General features: G+C 40.7%; 2 long non-coding RNA genes across 2 annotated transcripts; one reads left to right on the top strand and one right to left on the bottom strand.

The window, feature by feature from the left end:
* Positions 1–6354: 6354 nt before the first annotated feature.
* On the top strand, positions 6355–7451 carry LOC310772850. The gene is made up of 3 exons (XR_014552522.1): positions 6355–6424; positions 6950–7000; positions 7422–7451. It is a non-coding gene; the product is annotated as an uncharacterized lncRNA (long non-coding RNA).
* A 2921-nt stretch (positions 7452–10372) lies between these two features.
* Positions 10373–14836, bottom strand: LOC310772937. Its single transcript, XR_014552527.1, has 5 exons — positions 14713–14836; positions 14174–14488; positions 11571–11694; positions 10775–10811; positions 10373–10669 (listed from the first exon to the last, which is right to left on the bottom strand). It is a non-coding gene; the product is annotated as an uncharacterized lncRNA (long non-coding RNA).
* Positions 14837–16200: the final 1364 nt, after the last annotated feature.

The following is a 16200-nucleotide window of genomic DNA, read 5'->3' as shown; positions in this document are numbered from 1 at the left end:
GAGAGGGATGTCATAGGCACGGGATCCCTAAGACAGTGGTGTCTGATAATGGTAGACAGTTTGACAGTGAGGAGTACCGCTTGTTTGCTAGAAAATATGGGTTTACACACGTGACGTCAAGCCCTCACTACCCGCAGTCAAACGGTCAGGCGGAGAAAGCGGTCCAAATAGTGAAAAAGATGTTAAAAAAGGCAATAGAAAGTAAGGAGGACCCTTACTTGGCTGTCCTGAATTACAGGGCGGCACCGTTAAGAGTGTGGGAAGTCCCCAGCAGAACTATTAATGAATAGGAGACTGCGCACACGCCTTCCGTCAGCGGACTACCTGGCAGAAATGGGCCAGGGAATAGAGGTCAGGAATGAGAAATACCTGATGAGACAGAGAAGAAACTACGATAGGTCTGCTAGACCGCTGCCACCCCTAGTGGAGAAGGACACGGTCAGGGTGAGGAGTGGTAATGAGTGGGGGCTAAAGGCTACAGTGCTGAGGGAAACAGCCCCGAGGTCTTATGAAGTGGAGACAGAACAGGGGAGTGTCCTGAGACGGAACAGGCGACATCTTCTGGCTGTGCCAGGCACGCCGGGAGTGGAGACAGGACTGGGAGATAGATTAGAGGGGCCGGAACTGGATGAGGGGGAACCCTAATGTAGGGACAGAGACAATGGGGGAAGGCAGTCCTCAGGTTATGGGGGGCACACTGCACAAGACAAGGAGAGAGGTTCAGAGACCTATGAGGCTGATTGAAGAATGTTGGAAATAAAAAATAAAATAAAAAAAGGAATGGAGAATATGTAAATGTATTGTACAATGCACTTGGGGTGATGTATAGAAATGTATCCTGTTTAAGTACAATGTGAATGTAAGCATATGGGGTGCAATGAATAGAATAGTTAGCCTGTTAAGTTCAATATGTTTTGCCACTCGGTAATAACCAACTTCCTAGCTCAAGTTATATTGTCAACCTAATCTTTATCCGGATACAGAAACTTATCTTTTCATATCATACTGTCATGTGAAGGAAAAAAAGGAAGATGTATTGATATGTGGTTCCACGCCCTACCTATGGAGGGCGCTCTAGGTTGTCTATGCCTAGGAAGTGTTTAACCAATAAAGGTTGCTTTTGAATGAATCGTCTGGAGAGTACAGTCGCTTCAAAACACCACCAATTTCAAATGTCGCGCCATCCTGTCCAGACATACACAATGGCTATAGCGTTATATAGAGTCATATGTCTCGTTCTCCTGGGAATCTTTCAAGAAGGTAAGAAAGTGATTACCTGAGAAACAGAGTGCATGCTGATTTTAGGTAATATTTTCTTTTCATTGTTTTTGAAGTTGTTGAACTAATCTATACAGATACGGTGACAGATTATGATTCTGGTTGAAATATTTGCCATTTAATCAAATTCAGATTGATTCAATTCCAATTGTGTGGGATTGTGCAGTATAATAATTATAGCCTACTATAATAGCAGCTACTACTGTATCATAACTGATGTTGGCACTATTTGAGTTTGAGTGTTTTGAGTTCTTATGGGAGAGAAGCACTTTTTATGTGATAGCCTAGGGACGATGCAATTTAAGGAGCATAAACTGCTGCACAGAGAGTGTAGGGCAGGCTATATATTTGTAATTTTCGGGGCTTGATCCTAGTTGGGTTAGCTGTGGCTCAGGAGGTAGACCGCGTCCACTAATCAGAATGTCGGTGGTTCGACCCCCGGCTCCTCCAGTCCGCATGTCGAAGTGTCTTTCCTTGGGCAAGACCCTGACCCCCAAATTGCTCCCGATGGCTGTGCCAGCACCTTGCGTGGCCTAGAGTGCGAGGTTTCTGCACTGCTAGTTCGCAAATTAATTCAGAAAGAGCACGCTCTGCTTTTTTCTCCACTCGCTCTCTCATTTTCGTGCAGAGCGTCAGATTGGATTCATGAACGCACCAGGCACATTGTAAAGCGCTTTGGATAAAAAAAAATATATACGGTATATAAATGCAGTCCATTTGCCATTCTACCTACATGTGCAAACTAGCCTAGTGTAACCAGGCTCCCGCCTGGTAGCGATATTTCCCCCCCTACCTTAAGTTCCTTTTAGCCTACTTTTTTCTTTCCCCCCCGCTGCATCGTGACATATTGAATGACATTGAAAGCAGATATTATAAAGCCGAGAGGGGTGGGTCATGCCTTCGCTTAGCCTTCGCCATCATGGGGGAAAAAATGTCGTTCGCGATAATGTGTGAACGGAACGCAAACAAATTGTATTGAGCGGATCACTTCTTTCTCGCCGAGAAGAGCCTGGTGACCATTGATGCTGGTGACCCATGCTGGTGACGCGAGGTTACTGGAGCACATTAACCTGCTGCACAGGTAACCATAGCCGTCTTCAATTGGTCGATTTCGAAATGGCCCCTCCTTCCCTCGCTGCCGTCTGTCGCTCACATTGGCTGGCGTCAGGACATAGCAAACGACAAGACGAGAGGAGGGGCCAAAATCGAAATACACCAATTGAAGACGGAAATACAGCAAGGCAGCCTACCAAGCTGCAGCAGCGGGGCAGGGGGGTCTGGAATGAGGGCGGCGCGGCGGGCATGCATGCTGGTACATATTTGAAATTTTGAAAAATGCTCAAGTGTGCGTTCATCTCAAGGAGATATATATATATATATTATATATATTTGGCACATCTGGAGATAATGGTGGGTGGTGTGGGACATTCTGTAATAACATTCTTCAATTTACAGTCTCTACATTAGAGTACATTGTTTGCCTATGTGTGTCATAGTTTGTAGAGAAAATATGTAACCTAACAGCAATAACAGAGTAGGCTACATTTTGAAATTATCTTATCAACCCTAATTCACACACCTCAGTGTTTTTATTTTATTTGGTATATTGCATTGGATAATTTTGTTTTATGATTGTTGATTAGGTATAGGCTTATTCTTTGTACAGACCTTGCATACATGCTTTTGTGATGAAGGGCTATAAACTTGACTTGAAACACACACACACACACACACACACACACACGCACACACACAACCCCTACTACATGTCTGCACAGTGCACACCTCTGTAGCCTAACTGTCAATTCCTCCACCAGGTCTAACACAGACGATACGAACCCAGCAGACTTTGAGGGCAAAAATGGGAAAGGAGGCACATTTCAGCTGTCAACTCACAGAACCTAAAAGCGTTCTTCAAGTTACATGGCAAAAGGTTTCACCAGAGGGGAGTGAGAATATTGCCATCTACAATAAACGCTTTGGTGCCAGGGTTAATTCTCCCTTTAAAGGCAGAGTGGAGTTTCAAGATGCAGGACTGCAGAACAGCTCCATCGTCATCAGGAGAGTAGAGACACAGGATGAAGGCTACTATCGCTGTTTGTTTACCACCTTTCCTGAAGGAGCCCTGGTTGGAAAGACCCGCCTCGAAGTCTACGGTAAGATCCTTGTGCAGGCGCGCGTGCATGTGTGTGCTTATGTTGATAATTTCAGTGTGCAGACAGTTTTACAAAACATCAAGCTACCCGTATGTAGGCCTATCATGTGCATGTTGTTTTGTTATTGCATCAACACACAGATTCAATCATCAAACTGGTAATATTTCATTGAATAAAATGTAATTAATCATTTTATGTTCATTTTAAATTGTAGTCATGTGAAATGAGTGCTCATTATTCATGAAATTGAATTGCATTCAGTCAATTTTTTGATGTGACTAGGGGGTACAGGGTGGGGGGGTGTTGTCCATATCAACCTCTTACTCCCATGTCTAGTTGTGGTTATAGAGAGGCAAAGTGAACGTCACTTCCTGCTGTACCAGCGCTGAAAAAATATGAATGGCGGGTGAATGAAGAATAACGTTACTTTTTTGATCCCGTTTGAATTGTGCCACGGGGTGCCAACGTAAATTTTGTCAATTTAAAACATAACTTTGCATGTCAAGAAAGTCGCAGTTTGTCTCCAAACTGTTGCACTATAAGTTATAAATCAGAAAGACTACATACACTGTCGCCTAAGTGACGTCACTTTCTCTACCGGCAAAGCTGAAGACCAGCGACATGCCACAAGCTTCCACGAGCTATGTAGTTTTTATACGAAACTAATCTCTCGAGACAGACTTTCGACTTGCATCGAAAATCTGTCGGCAGGCTCTGTCAAAAGGGGTGCAACAGCACTCGCACGCATGCTGCGCTTTACCCGATCAAAATGAAGTGAACGTGACCGGTGTGTTGTCAACACTTACCATTTTCAGACGATGGACGGATTTGAGAGCGACACGCATGTCATTCTGGCCAATACTCCACTTCTGTTATAACATTTCAGTCTGGAATATGGAATAGGCTATCTTTCAATAATCTTTATGACTAAAAGACTAAAAGTAATCTCATGTGTAAGAAATTACGGTTCTCCAGTCATTTCTTGCGGCCCTGAGGCCTGGGGCAAAATGCGGCCCCAGGGCCGGACTCAAACAAAAACAAAACAACTCCCAAAAACTCAATAAAAGGCAGAATTATGTTAATAAATCTCATCTGCTACAGTCATTGGATTTGTATCACTATTATATCAGGAGTTAACAAGAAATTACCAATCACAACGGGAGAGAGGGTTAAAAATAGGGAGACTCCCGTGAAAATGAGGAGTGTTGGTATAATCTCCAATGTGTGGCCCTTCGCATACTTGATGTAAGTCAGTATGGCCCTCGGGGGAAAAAAATGGAAAAGCGAGGGAAAGGAATGGTTGAGCTGATTGGCTATTGCCAGAGAGGGAAAGTGTGGGTGCATTTCAATGAATGGGGTGATAAACTGGATTGGGCGTTGACTGCATACAGTAGGTAGTCCTCATGCTTGAAATTAGTTTTACATGATAAAATTACACATACATGATAATCGCGAAGATTTTTATTTTTTTTATTTGACCTTTATTTAACCAGGTTAGTCTCATTGAGATTAAAAACCTCTTTTGCAAGAGAGACCTGGCCAAAAGGCAGCACAGGGTTACAGACATACAGTTACATAACATATCACCACAACATTTGCATATAAGCAACTGAACTAACAACCAAAGATGAAAATAAAATAAAAAAGTACAACATATATCACATTGATAGGCATGATTCAATCTACTCTAATCATGACACTTACAAACCTGCATTTTGTTTGCCTCCATGACTTTTAACATCACTTTAAAACTGTCTAATGAGACAAGCTCCTGTAGATTCAGTGTTTCTTGAAGCTCATTCCAGGCCAGAGGGGCAGACAAATGGAAGGCCTTTTTGCCAAACTCAGTCCGAGCCTTTGGTACGGTCAGCATGACTCTATTTTGAGAACGTAACTGATATAAGTGTGGTTTTCCTGCAGGGTGATTAGTGAGCATATACTGTATAAGGTGGGAGCTGTCCCAGAATGGCCTTATAAATGAAGAGGAACCAGTGACTCAACCTGCGCAAGGTTAAGGAGGGCCATTCTACCTTTATATACAGAGAACAAGGGTGTGTTAAAGGTCTAAAGTTAGTGATAAACCTAAGCGCCCCATGGTAAACTGTGTCCAGCTTACGTAGTGCTGCCACAGGAGCATGCATGTATAGAATATCTCCGTAGTCAATTATCGGCAGGAAGGTAGCCAAGACAAGCCACTTTCTTGCCTCAAAAGAAAAACAAGCCTTATTGCGAAAATAAAAACCTAGCTTCACCCTGAGCTTTTTCACAAGAGTGTCTATGTGAACCTTAAAAGTGAGAGAGTCATCTATTAAAAAGCCTAAGCACTTGTAGGTTGACACTCTTTCAATTTCCTTGCCCTGTGTAGTAACTATCTGTGGCAGTGACTGTGGTTCCCTCTTTGTCTTACTAAAAACCATCAGCTTAGTCTTGTCTGCATTAATGTGCATTAATGTGTTTTCTCTACAGAGCAGCATGAGCCCACACTGAACATCACTAAATCAAACTCTGGGGGGTCACTGGTGTCCTGCTCAGCCACAGGCCGGCCTGCTCCCACTGTAACACTGATGGTTCCTGAACATGACTTCAGCTTTTCTAACTACAGCACTGCCAGTGTCACCAACGCCAACGGTACAGTCACTGTCACTGCCACCGCTGTACTGTCAGGTTTCCAAGGTAACAGACAGGTCAGGTGTGAGGTGCCACTGTTCTCTGGTGATGTGATGAATGTGTTCAAGACAATTCCTGAGGCCAGTCAGTCCTCAACCTTTGGTGAGAAATGCTTTCAATGCTACCATGCATGCATACATACATACATACATACATACATACATACATACATACATACATACATACATACATACATGCCATATCAGCAACTGTCATCTTTTTCTCGTAGGTGCCACTATGATTGGTATAGTGATTGTTGCTGTTGTACTTACCACTGTGATCACAGTCTTCTCTGTCGTCCTGATAATACGAAAGAGGAACAGGTAACAGCCTCAACACTCCACAGCTTAAACATCAGTATTATTGTCAAATGAATAATGAGCAGGCACGTGCGTAGTGGAGGTTAAACCCTAGTAAACTCAGTTTACCCACCTCTTTGAAATGAGGTTGAGAGTTTACTCACATACAGTATTTTCAGATTAACTGTATACATCAATGAGGAGAAAACAAGGTACCCAAAAGCAACTATGTTTATTTTTGATGTTTTAATAAGTAATGATGAGTTCTGGTTCAAAATGTGATTATTATTATTATTATTATTATTATTATTATTATTATTGCTGACCTTTAAGGGCCCTCCTAGCGGCTGGCCCCCAGAAAAAGAAAAAGAAAAAAAGTTTCACAGCAAGCACAGATGTAGATGACGTGCGGCTACTAGTCCGCTACAATATTTCTTTTTCTCCTGTGGGCCAGCACCCCACTAATACTGGTGTGTGTTTCAATCCATTTTCAAGACACCATCTGTCTTCTGTCTTTGTTGACTTGACTCTTTATAAATCCTCCACCAGGTCACGCAGGGACCCTGAGAGTGAAAAGACACCACTCAAACAACCTCAACAGTAAGACACTTTCATACTGTCAATCTACCTACTTACACACATGCACGCACGAACGCACGCACATGCACGCATGCACAGTCGCACACACACACAGACACACACACACACACATAGACACAGACACGCACACACGCACACACACACACACACACACACACACACACACACACACACACACACACACACACACACAGTTCCTTCCTGTTGTCAGCCACACAGCAGTCCAACAGATTGTTCACGTCAAATATAGAGGCTGGTAGAGGCAGTCTTCTCAGTGATGGTCTCATAATGTCTCAAAATGAATGTGGTAATGATTTACTGATGTCAATATGTTACATGTAGCACCTTTAAAGTGGAGGCCTGGTCTGACTTCGTCCACATAATAATTTGTTGACTTGACTCTTTATAAATCCTCCACCAGGTCACACGGGGACTCTGAGAATGAAAAGACACCACTCACACAACCTCAACAGTAAGACACTTTCATACTGTCAATCTACCTACTTACACACATGCACGCACGAACGCACGCACATGCACGCATGCACAGTCGCACACACACACACACACACACACACACACACACACACACACACATAGACACAGACACGCACACACGCACACACACACACACACACACACGCACACACACACACACACACACACACACACACACACACACACACACACACACACACATTTACCTACTGACCTACTTACCTAGCTATCCTACTATACTCTACTTTCTTATACCCTACTTTCTTAGCCATCTACCTACCTACTCTTTCTACACTGTAACTGACTTGTCTATTAGCACATATACCCTGTTTTTGCACCACTGTGTACTCATATTTAACACCTTAATCCACATAATTGTTATTCTGAGATGTGTACACATTAATATTGTCATAATAAGTGTGGAAATGTTTTCCCTTTTTCTCTCAAGGGCCCAGGAGAACAATGTCAGGCAACGAACTCCTCCAACGAAAAAACTCAACTTTGAACATTAAGGGAATATAACATTGATTGGATGGATGGATTTAAAAGTGTGTGTGTGTGTGTGTGTGTGTGTGTGTGTGTGTGTGTGTGTGTGTGTGTGTGTGTGTGTGTGTGTGTGTGTGTGTGTGTGTGTGTGTGTGTGTGTGCGTGCGTGCGTGCGTGCGTGCGTGCGTGCGTGTATATATTTTTATAATATTATTCATTCTTATTTTTTATTATATATTTCCAATTAAAGAAAACCACAAAATCTATTTTAAAGCCGTCAATTAATAGAACTAAGTGTCTTTGCATTATAATGCAAAACAAAACAAAATATTTGTATTTTATATGTTAAGAAAATGGTTGTCTAAGTAGTAGACAACACACATATCGCATGTCCTCACTGACCATCTTTACATTCTCATTGAACATCAAATTAATAAAAACAGCAATTAATACCAAAATGTTGCTGTTAATATAAGCATATCTGTGTCTACTTTAACTAAAAAAAAAAAAAAATCTGAAAAAAATCTATGAATTATCTAAGAAATTGCAATATTTACACACGTCCCTGAGTTTGGTTTCAACCCTGTAACGCCATATCATTTCCCCCCTATAAAAAATAATGGATCAGCCCCTGTAACATGAGCTTGGAGGAAGTGACAACACACAACTCTTTTGAACAACATGCTGCAAAGCGAGGCATGTGTCACTCTCTTTTCTTCAGAAACCATGATCCTGTTGCTGTCCACTTTAGTCTATTGAAACACACCGTGTCCTCTCTCAGTTATGTTGGTGTGGAACATCTCCAGCTCCCACAGAGGGGCGGCGACATCAACAAGCTCCTTTTACAACGTGAACTGTTCTGGATCTATAGCCTACTTTAGACAAAATGTCACCTAAGGGCCTAAATATTGCTACTAGACTGATAGCTTATTTATATATACGGTACATGTTTTTATGGCATTCACTTTCGACTTTATAGAATGTATTCGATTCATTTCTATATTTCCTTTCCCAATGGGATTGGTAGATGTAACTGCACTGTATTACTATATCTATTGTATTTACTGTGGTATATTATGTCTTTTCATACTTTTACACATTTTGTCAATGACACAGGTGTTCTTCATCTCACCTAATTTCATCATGTGACTGCATCATGTGACTGTATACTGCTATACTGTATCTAAGATTATCTAAGATCCTGTTGTCACTTCTTTAGTCTGATGAAGAGCATCTAGCTCAAAACGTCACTGGTTTGTGGTGCAATAAAATACTGCAAAAGGAGCCCTGCAGTGTGCGAGCAGTTTTTATTCTTTTGTTTCACTGTTCTAGTTCAGCTCAGCACCTGCCCCTATTTTGGGTTTGGAAGTGCGTGCACGGTCTCTCCATTTCTCACTCTCTTTTCTTCCCAATATTCCATTACTTCTATTGTCAGGTTGAGATTGTCAGGCTCAACAGTTCAACTCTGTTATATGAATAAATGATTCTGTTGGGAAAAAATAAACAATAGTTTTGCAAAATATTAAAATTTTATGATGTCCTCAATGCCATGTGGTGCTAATGTCTTAGCTAGCTATGGAATTGTGCCTACCATTAGCTAAAAAGTTCAACCCCGTAACATTCAACCCCATAACATTTTAAATAGAACATTATATAAATTCCTATTCATTTTTAGGATTTCATGCCTGAGGTGGGAAAATGTATTTTCTCAAAGGTTTAAGTAGTCCACTATCAGATGTAGTCATCAGAAATAAATAAAAAATTAGATAATTTGTTCACAAAAAATATTACCCACTACATGACCATTAGTGCTCATCAACAGATTTCAGACCTGAATAATTTATTGTATTGTTTTTGATGTATTTGTTTGGACTGTATTAAAGCAGTTGATCATTAGAAAAATAGTGCACTATTATAAATATACTGTTATATCTTATTGTTTGTTTATTTATTCATTCATCACATTATTAGATACTCTCTCTGATTATTAAAAATAGCGCAAACAGTAAAACACAGAATTCAGGTGTTTTGCGGTAAAAGTGGCTCTCCTCTTGACTTTGTCATGTTAGTGCGACTCTCATGGAAAAAATAGTGACTAGTACGTGGCTATACCATGGCTGCCCGGTAGGCACCGTGGCATGCACAGGATCTGCTTGTTCCCTGTGTGATTGTTGAACTTTAGTGCCGCTGCTGATGTGTTAGAATAGATATTTTTCTGCTCTTATACTCTGATAGCTGCTGGACATATCTCAATATGACATCACATTGTTGTTTAGCCTGTTATCCACTGAAATAATAAGAATACACACCACCAAAGAACAAAATGATGTCCATTATCCATGTAGGTCATCATTCTTTTATTGATTCAGATGTACATTATCTTTGGCAGACAGCACATTAGGCTACATATTAACATTTAGATAAGTAATACACTAAAAATTAATTTAAAACAAACACACATTGATGGAATGGAATATGATAGGAAAGACTTGCACATGTAAGATAAACATGATTAGTGGCATGTATTTCACAAGGCACCAGTGCCACCTTGTGGACAAGATGCCCTAAAACAGTATTCTCTAATACTGTATCATATCTTGCGAATCAGCAGTTCACTTTAGTAGTTGAATAAAGCCCATTTTCTCTCTGTGTGAAGGTGCTGTATGGCTCAATATCCAGTAGCTCCTGCAAAAGGACAATTATATTTTGAAACCCCCCTCGTTTTTTCTTTTCTTCAAACAACAGTAGACATGAAGTAATTAATAATTATAATATTTCCTTGTACAGTACCGTGTTTGGAAGGCTGCTCAATGGTATGGGTTGTTCTCTGTTGGGTAAAAGAGCGAACAGCAATTAATTAGAAGAAACTAAACTTAATGTGTACAGTATAGCCTATAGCCTACTCTGCATTGTAAACACTGGTTGTCCAATCTATTTTCATAGACAGAACAGGAAATGAAAGACCATCTTCCCCCTCACTGTTTCATACATACCCTAAATTAGGTCGTGTGTGTGTGTGTGTGTGTGTGTGTGTGTGTGTGTGTGTGTGTGTGTGTGTGTGTGTGTGTGTGTGTGTTTAGTGTTCTTTTCAACTGGATTATGGATAAGCCTCCTACAGTCACCCAGTGGTACCAGGAGAAAGAAAACATATCATATTTGTGCATCCTTGCTTTATGATCTTTGCTGTCTGGTTCATCAGTGATCTATGGCATCATTTGTTGTATAATGGGAAGCTACTGTGAACTCTAACATGAACTCTGTTGTATAGTATATTATCTCTACTGTATGAATGTTGTTGTACAATATGAATCTAATCTAAGGCAGCTGTTAGAGATGACCTCAGGGTCGGTGGACAGAAATGACAGTTTTTTCCCTCTCTTCTTTTTGTAGGGTGTGAATGTTGTTTGTTTTGTTTTGTTCTGGTTTTGTGTCTTTTAAAAAGCAAAAATTGAATATTGGGGCATCAGGTAGGGGGGTACTGGGACCGGAGAAGTTTGAGAACCACTATTATAGACTGAAATGTACTGTCTGAACTGATTATATATATATCGAAAAACATTTAGGTCACTTTGTAAGAATTTCTCACCCATGATGCATTTTTCTTAAGGTAAATCCAATGATAACTCCAGTTACAATGAGTGCAGCAACACCAATCACAGCTGTGGTAATGGCCAATATTGCAGAAGTTCCGGCCTCTTCATCCTCTAAACCTTTGTGAAACAGAACAAGCAACTCTGTCAAGGAAAATGGCATCAGTATCTGCTCCATGAGAGGAAAATGAAGCCCCTACTCTCTCCCATCCACATTATCATGCAGTATTGACAGTATTGAGTTTGACATCTTCTCTGAATAAAATATGTAATATCTGCACCACCCCAACATCTTTACACATTTAGGCTAGTAGGCACCAATGACTACCATTTATTGTGCTAAACTAACTAGTGGGACGGGCGGGTCGCTATTTTTCTACTACATGCACAGAGAAGAGATGGGCATCTATCTCATCTTACTATGGAGAAGATTGCAAATAGACGAATCTCCCAAAAATGTTGGCGTGTTCCTTTAAAGAGATAGTTCAGATGTTTTGATGTGGTGTTGTATGAGGTACGTGCTAGTCTCTCAAGCCAGACTGTCTCTTCTACATTCTGTACAGTCTGTACTTCACGCCCACAGAGCCTGGTCAAAGGAAGTTGGGGGGGCGCGCTTCAGACCGGAGGAAGTTCAAACCGATGCAGATGATTGGACAAACACGAGCGGATGTCCCACCTACACATCCACCTTTAGGAAAAAGCTTCCATACTGCTCACCTGGTGTAATCCAAGTCTCCACAAGCCCTGAGATGCCAAGTTGACTTGAAACCCCATCATTTATACCCTATTTGTAGCTTAAATCTGCACTGTAGCCAGGTGCTCGAGGAAGAAATTGAGCACGTCCAGCGGCACTAACCCTAACCCATATTTCAGCTAAAAACAGTTTCGTATGTGAATTTGATTACTTGTCTGTCTTTATGTGTAATATATGTGGGGAAAAAATGTGAAACTGAATAAAAATATTGTTAAAAAAAAAAAAAAAAAACAGTTTTGTGGTTAATAGCAGAGCAATAGTCTAAAAGGTTAAATGATCGCGTATAAATGGTCTCGCATTTGTCTGGTCTTGGTCTCGCCCGCCCTCGGTCTTGGTCTTGTCTCGGTCTCGCCACCTCTCGGTCTTGGTCTTGTCTCGGTCTCGGGTTAGGTGGTCTCGACTCCAACACTAACCTCAAGTCACCCTAGTGGTTTGACGTGCAGCAGACGGTCGTTATACGTGAAAATGTTTGCTGGGTAGTTACACTGACTGTTGGCAAGTAGCCTACCTCATACAACCCCCACATAAAAAAATCCTAACTATCCCTTTAAAGCGTGCAACTTTTGAACATACCACAGCCATGGAATGTAGCCTACACATAACCACCGTAGCAGAGTGTGGAACCCAAATGACCCTTTGTGTGCTCTGATTGGCTAGTTACGATCTGGCTAACCCTGATTGGTTGTTTGATTCAGACCGGTTCAGTAATAATAATAATAAAAATAATAATTAAAGCTGCAAGCAGCCTCCACAGGTATTCAGTGGAAAATCACATCATTGTGACATAATCAGTGATTTCATAAATCTATAATAGGGTGGATTTTGTCCGATATGAACACAATCAACATCCACCGTCCTATCACATCATAGCTATTGTGACATCACTGATGACATCACGATGTTAGTGGGAAGCAGGGAAGGGATGGTGGTGATGATGCCACAATGGCATAAAATGGCCTGCGAAGGCCTAAAAACATAAAATATTGCTGTAGTGCCCCCCGTGGGTGGACTTTTTTTTGCATGGAGACCAGCTTACTCGGTGTGCTGTGTGCCAAATTTGAAAACTTTTGACCAATGAGACACTGAGCTAGAACCATTTATAATCAGCATAGAATAATATGAATCTGGGCAAAAACAATAGCTATTCCCAGCATTTGCTCGAATTGCATATTGTGCACACTTTACAGTTAAATCCTGGCCACGAGACAAATTATTTTTTTCTCCCAGCCACTCCCACGCTCTGTTTCAGCCAAGTCTGCTTCCTCCCCCTAGAAACACAGATATATTACAGAGACGTTTTAATTCTTCATGTTACCATGAAAAAGAAGATAACCAATTTAAGTTGAGTCAAAATATGATTCAAACACATCAAGTGTTTAACACAAAAACAAAAATCACACATTTACCTTCCACAGTAATACTGAGATGTTGAAAATCTATTAATTCTGCTTCTGCTTCTTTCAGAAAATCAGCTTTTTACATCTACTCATTAAACTGTTAATATATACAGTAGCAACATTACTTTATGTCAGCGTTGTCATCTGGCAATGTTGTAGTCTCGTTGAACTTGCTTGATTAACCAATACTGTGTGGAGGGCCACATAATGTATATTAAAATCGGTCCACTGGCTGCAATTGGCCTCCGAGACGGACTTTGGACATGCCTGCTCTAAGCTGTGGTTTACCTTGCACACTAAGACAAGACTGCTTCAAGCGTCATACTCTCCCTGAAATTCTCCAAAATGTTACCATGTAGCAAATGAAAATAACTACTGTAAACTGAGTCAAAATATGAGTGAGACATCATTCAATTAACAAAAACAAGAACATAAATCAAACATTTACCTTCCACAGTAATATTGAGATGAAGGACATCTACTCCTTCATCATATGTACACTCACAAGTGTAGATCCCACTGTCCACTGGTGTTAAACTGGTCAGTTGAAGAAACACAGTCTGATCTTCTCTTATTAGTTTCATCCTGGAGTCACAACCTTGATCAAAGACCTGCAGATCATGCTGATATGCCAGGTAACACTTTTCTCCTCTGCTCCTTTCTGTGCTGATCTTACATGATATAAGTGTGATGTTATCCAGTGTTTTATTGAGACACATTGGAGTGACATCTGGTTCTCTCCCAATAGTTTTCACAAGAGTCACTGTAATCAATAGGAGATGCATTGTTTCAGTGCATTTGCTCTGTTGATACATTTGATAAACATTTTACATTTCTAATTGCAGTAGGATGAGTAGGGCACAGAAAATAATGGACTGCCTGCTTTCAACCACAAACTCAAGAAACTTCTTGGAGAATACACAACTACTGTATAACAAACGGACTTGCATGAAGTGTAAGTATTGCAAAGTAGTTCCTGCACAGTACCTTCCCGGCCGGCAGCACATCCGATCAGTGGCAAAAGTAGAGCAAAGCACAGTTTCCATCCACCCATACTGGCCAAGAGGACTTGACAGTCTTAACTGCTGCTGGTGGTGTAAGTAAATACTGTACTGAAGGGAGGAGAGCAAACATCGACACTCACCTGAATCGTCCTCTGCAAGCCAAACCTCAAACTCTGAACTGTTCTCATGTCAGCTGATGTGTCATGAAGAGGAAGTGTGGGCCTCAAGGCTTGGTGGTCGAAAGCATGAACCAAGTAAACGTGATATCCTGGGTTCAAAGACCTTTGTTGCATGTCATCCCTTTCTCTCTCTCTCCCAATCTCCCCTGTCTCTCTACTTTGAACTGCAAAAAAAGGCAATAAAAATAATAATCAGAGGATAATAGTAAGAATAATATAGCAAGGAATGGATAATAGTAAAGTGCTTGTTTATACTTTCACTCTGAGGTCAAACTCGTAACACTGGCTTTGCTGAAAAGCATCAACTTGGGTCAGTTTCATTCCTGATTAAAAAACATATATTGATCCTGATGAATAAAAACCCCTTTACAACCTCAGCTTTATACAGCTATAGCCATTATATAAATTAAGCAATTCTTACTGCAGTTCTGTTTCTTTGAGCAAGGTTCCCCACATTCACTCTGACATCAAATTCAATGACTTTTCAATGACTTGTTTGGTGAAATTCAAGGTCTCATTTGCCATGTTTTGATCATAGGTGAAGTTTGAACTTTAAGGTTGGGGTGCAGAAAAAAATCGAGAGGAAAATTAATAATTAGGATACCAGCAGGTGCACTTTCATATCCCGACTAATATGCCAATGAATAATAATAATAATTCATTTAATTTGTAGTGCACTCTTCATTGCGAGAGAATCTCAGAGTGCTACAGAGTTAAAAACAAGAGTTAAAAACATCACAAGCAAATAATACAATTGACAATAGTTAAAAGCTAACACGAGAAGGCCTTCCTATGAGTGATAGATTACACTACATGGGCCGCTGTGGACACCATGCAGGCGGTTGCATCTGGCTGCAATACCACAGTGGAAATTAGACCAGAATAATATTGTTTTATAATAAACATTGAAAATAGTCAGTCACACAATTATTCTACGCTTTATCTAGAGCAAGGCATTACAAGGCATAAAAGATTACTTCAGTGTTATAAATATATATTTAATTCCCTACATGGATATTTGTCCGGTTCAGGGGGTGCAGTGCAAACCCCTGAACCAACGCAAACTTCACCCATGGTTTTGAGGTAAGGCATGAATGACATTGGTTGACACCTCATGTTTCACTTCAATTCACTTTCAATTTCAATTCGAGTCAAGAAATCTGGGTAAAATCATTCATTTTAAAACCAATGCTGTATTGATACAGCACAGGGTTTTCATCAGGATGTGAACTGTCGATCCTTGGTGGTGAGAGGTGAGGCGTAATGATGACTTTGGGTGTTATATTCTTTTG

This window comes from Poromitra crassiceps (genome assembly GCF_964638095.1).
Source record: "Poromitra crassiceps genome assembly, chromosome: 3".
Taxonomy (NCBI): Eukaryota; Metazoa; Chordata; class Actinopteri; order Beryciformes; family Melamphaidae; genus Poromitra; species Poromitra crassiceps.
This window is presented reverse-complemented; position numbering and strand designations above follow the sequence as displayed.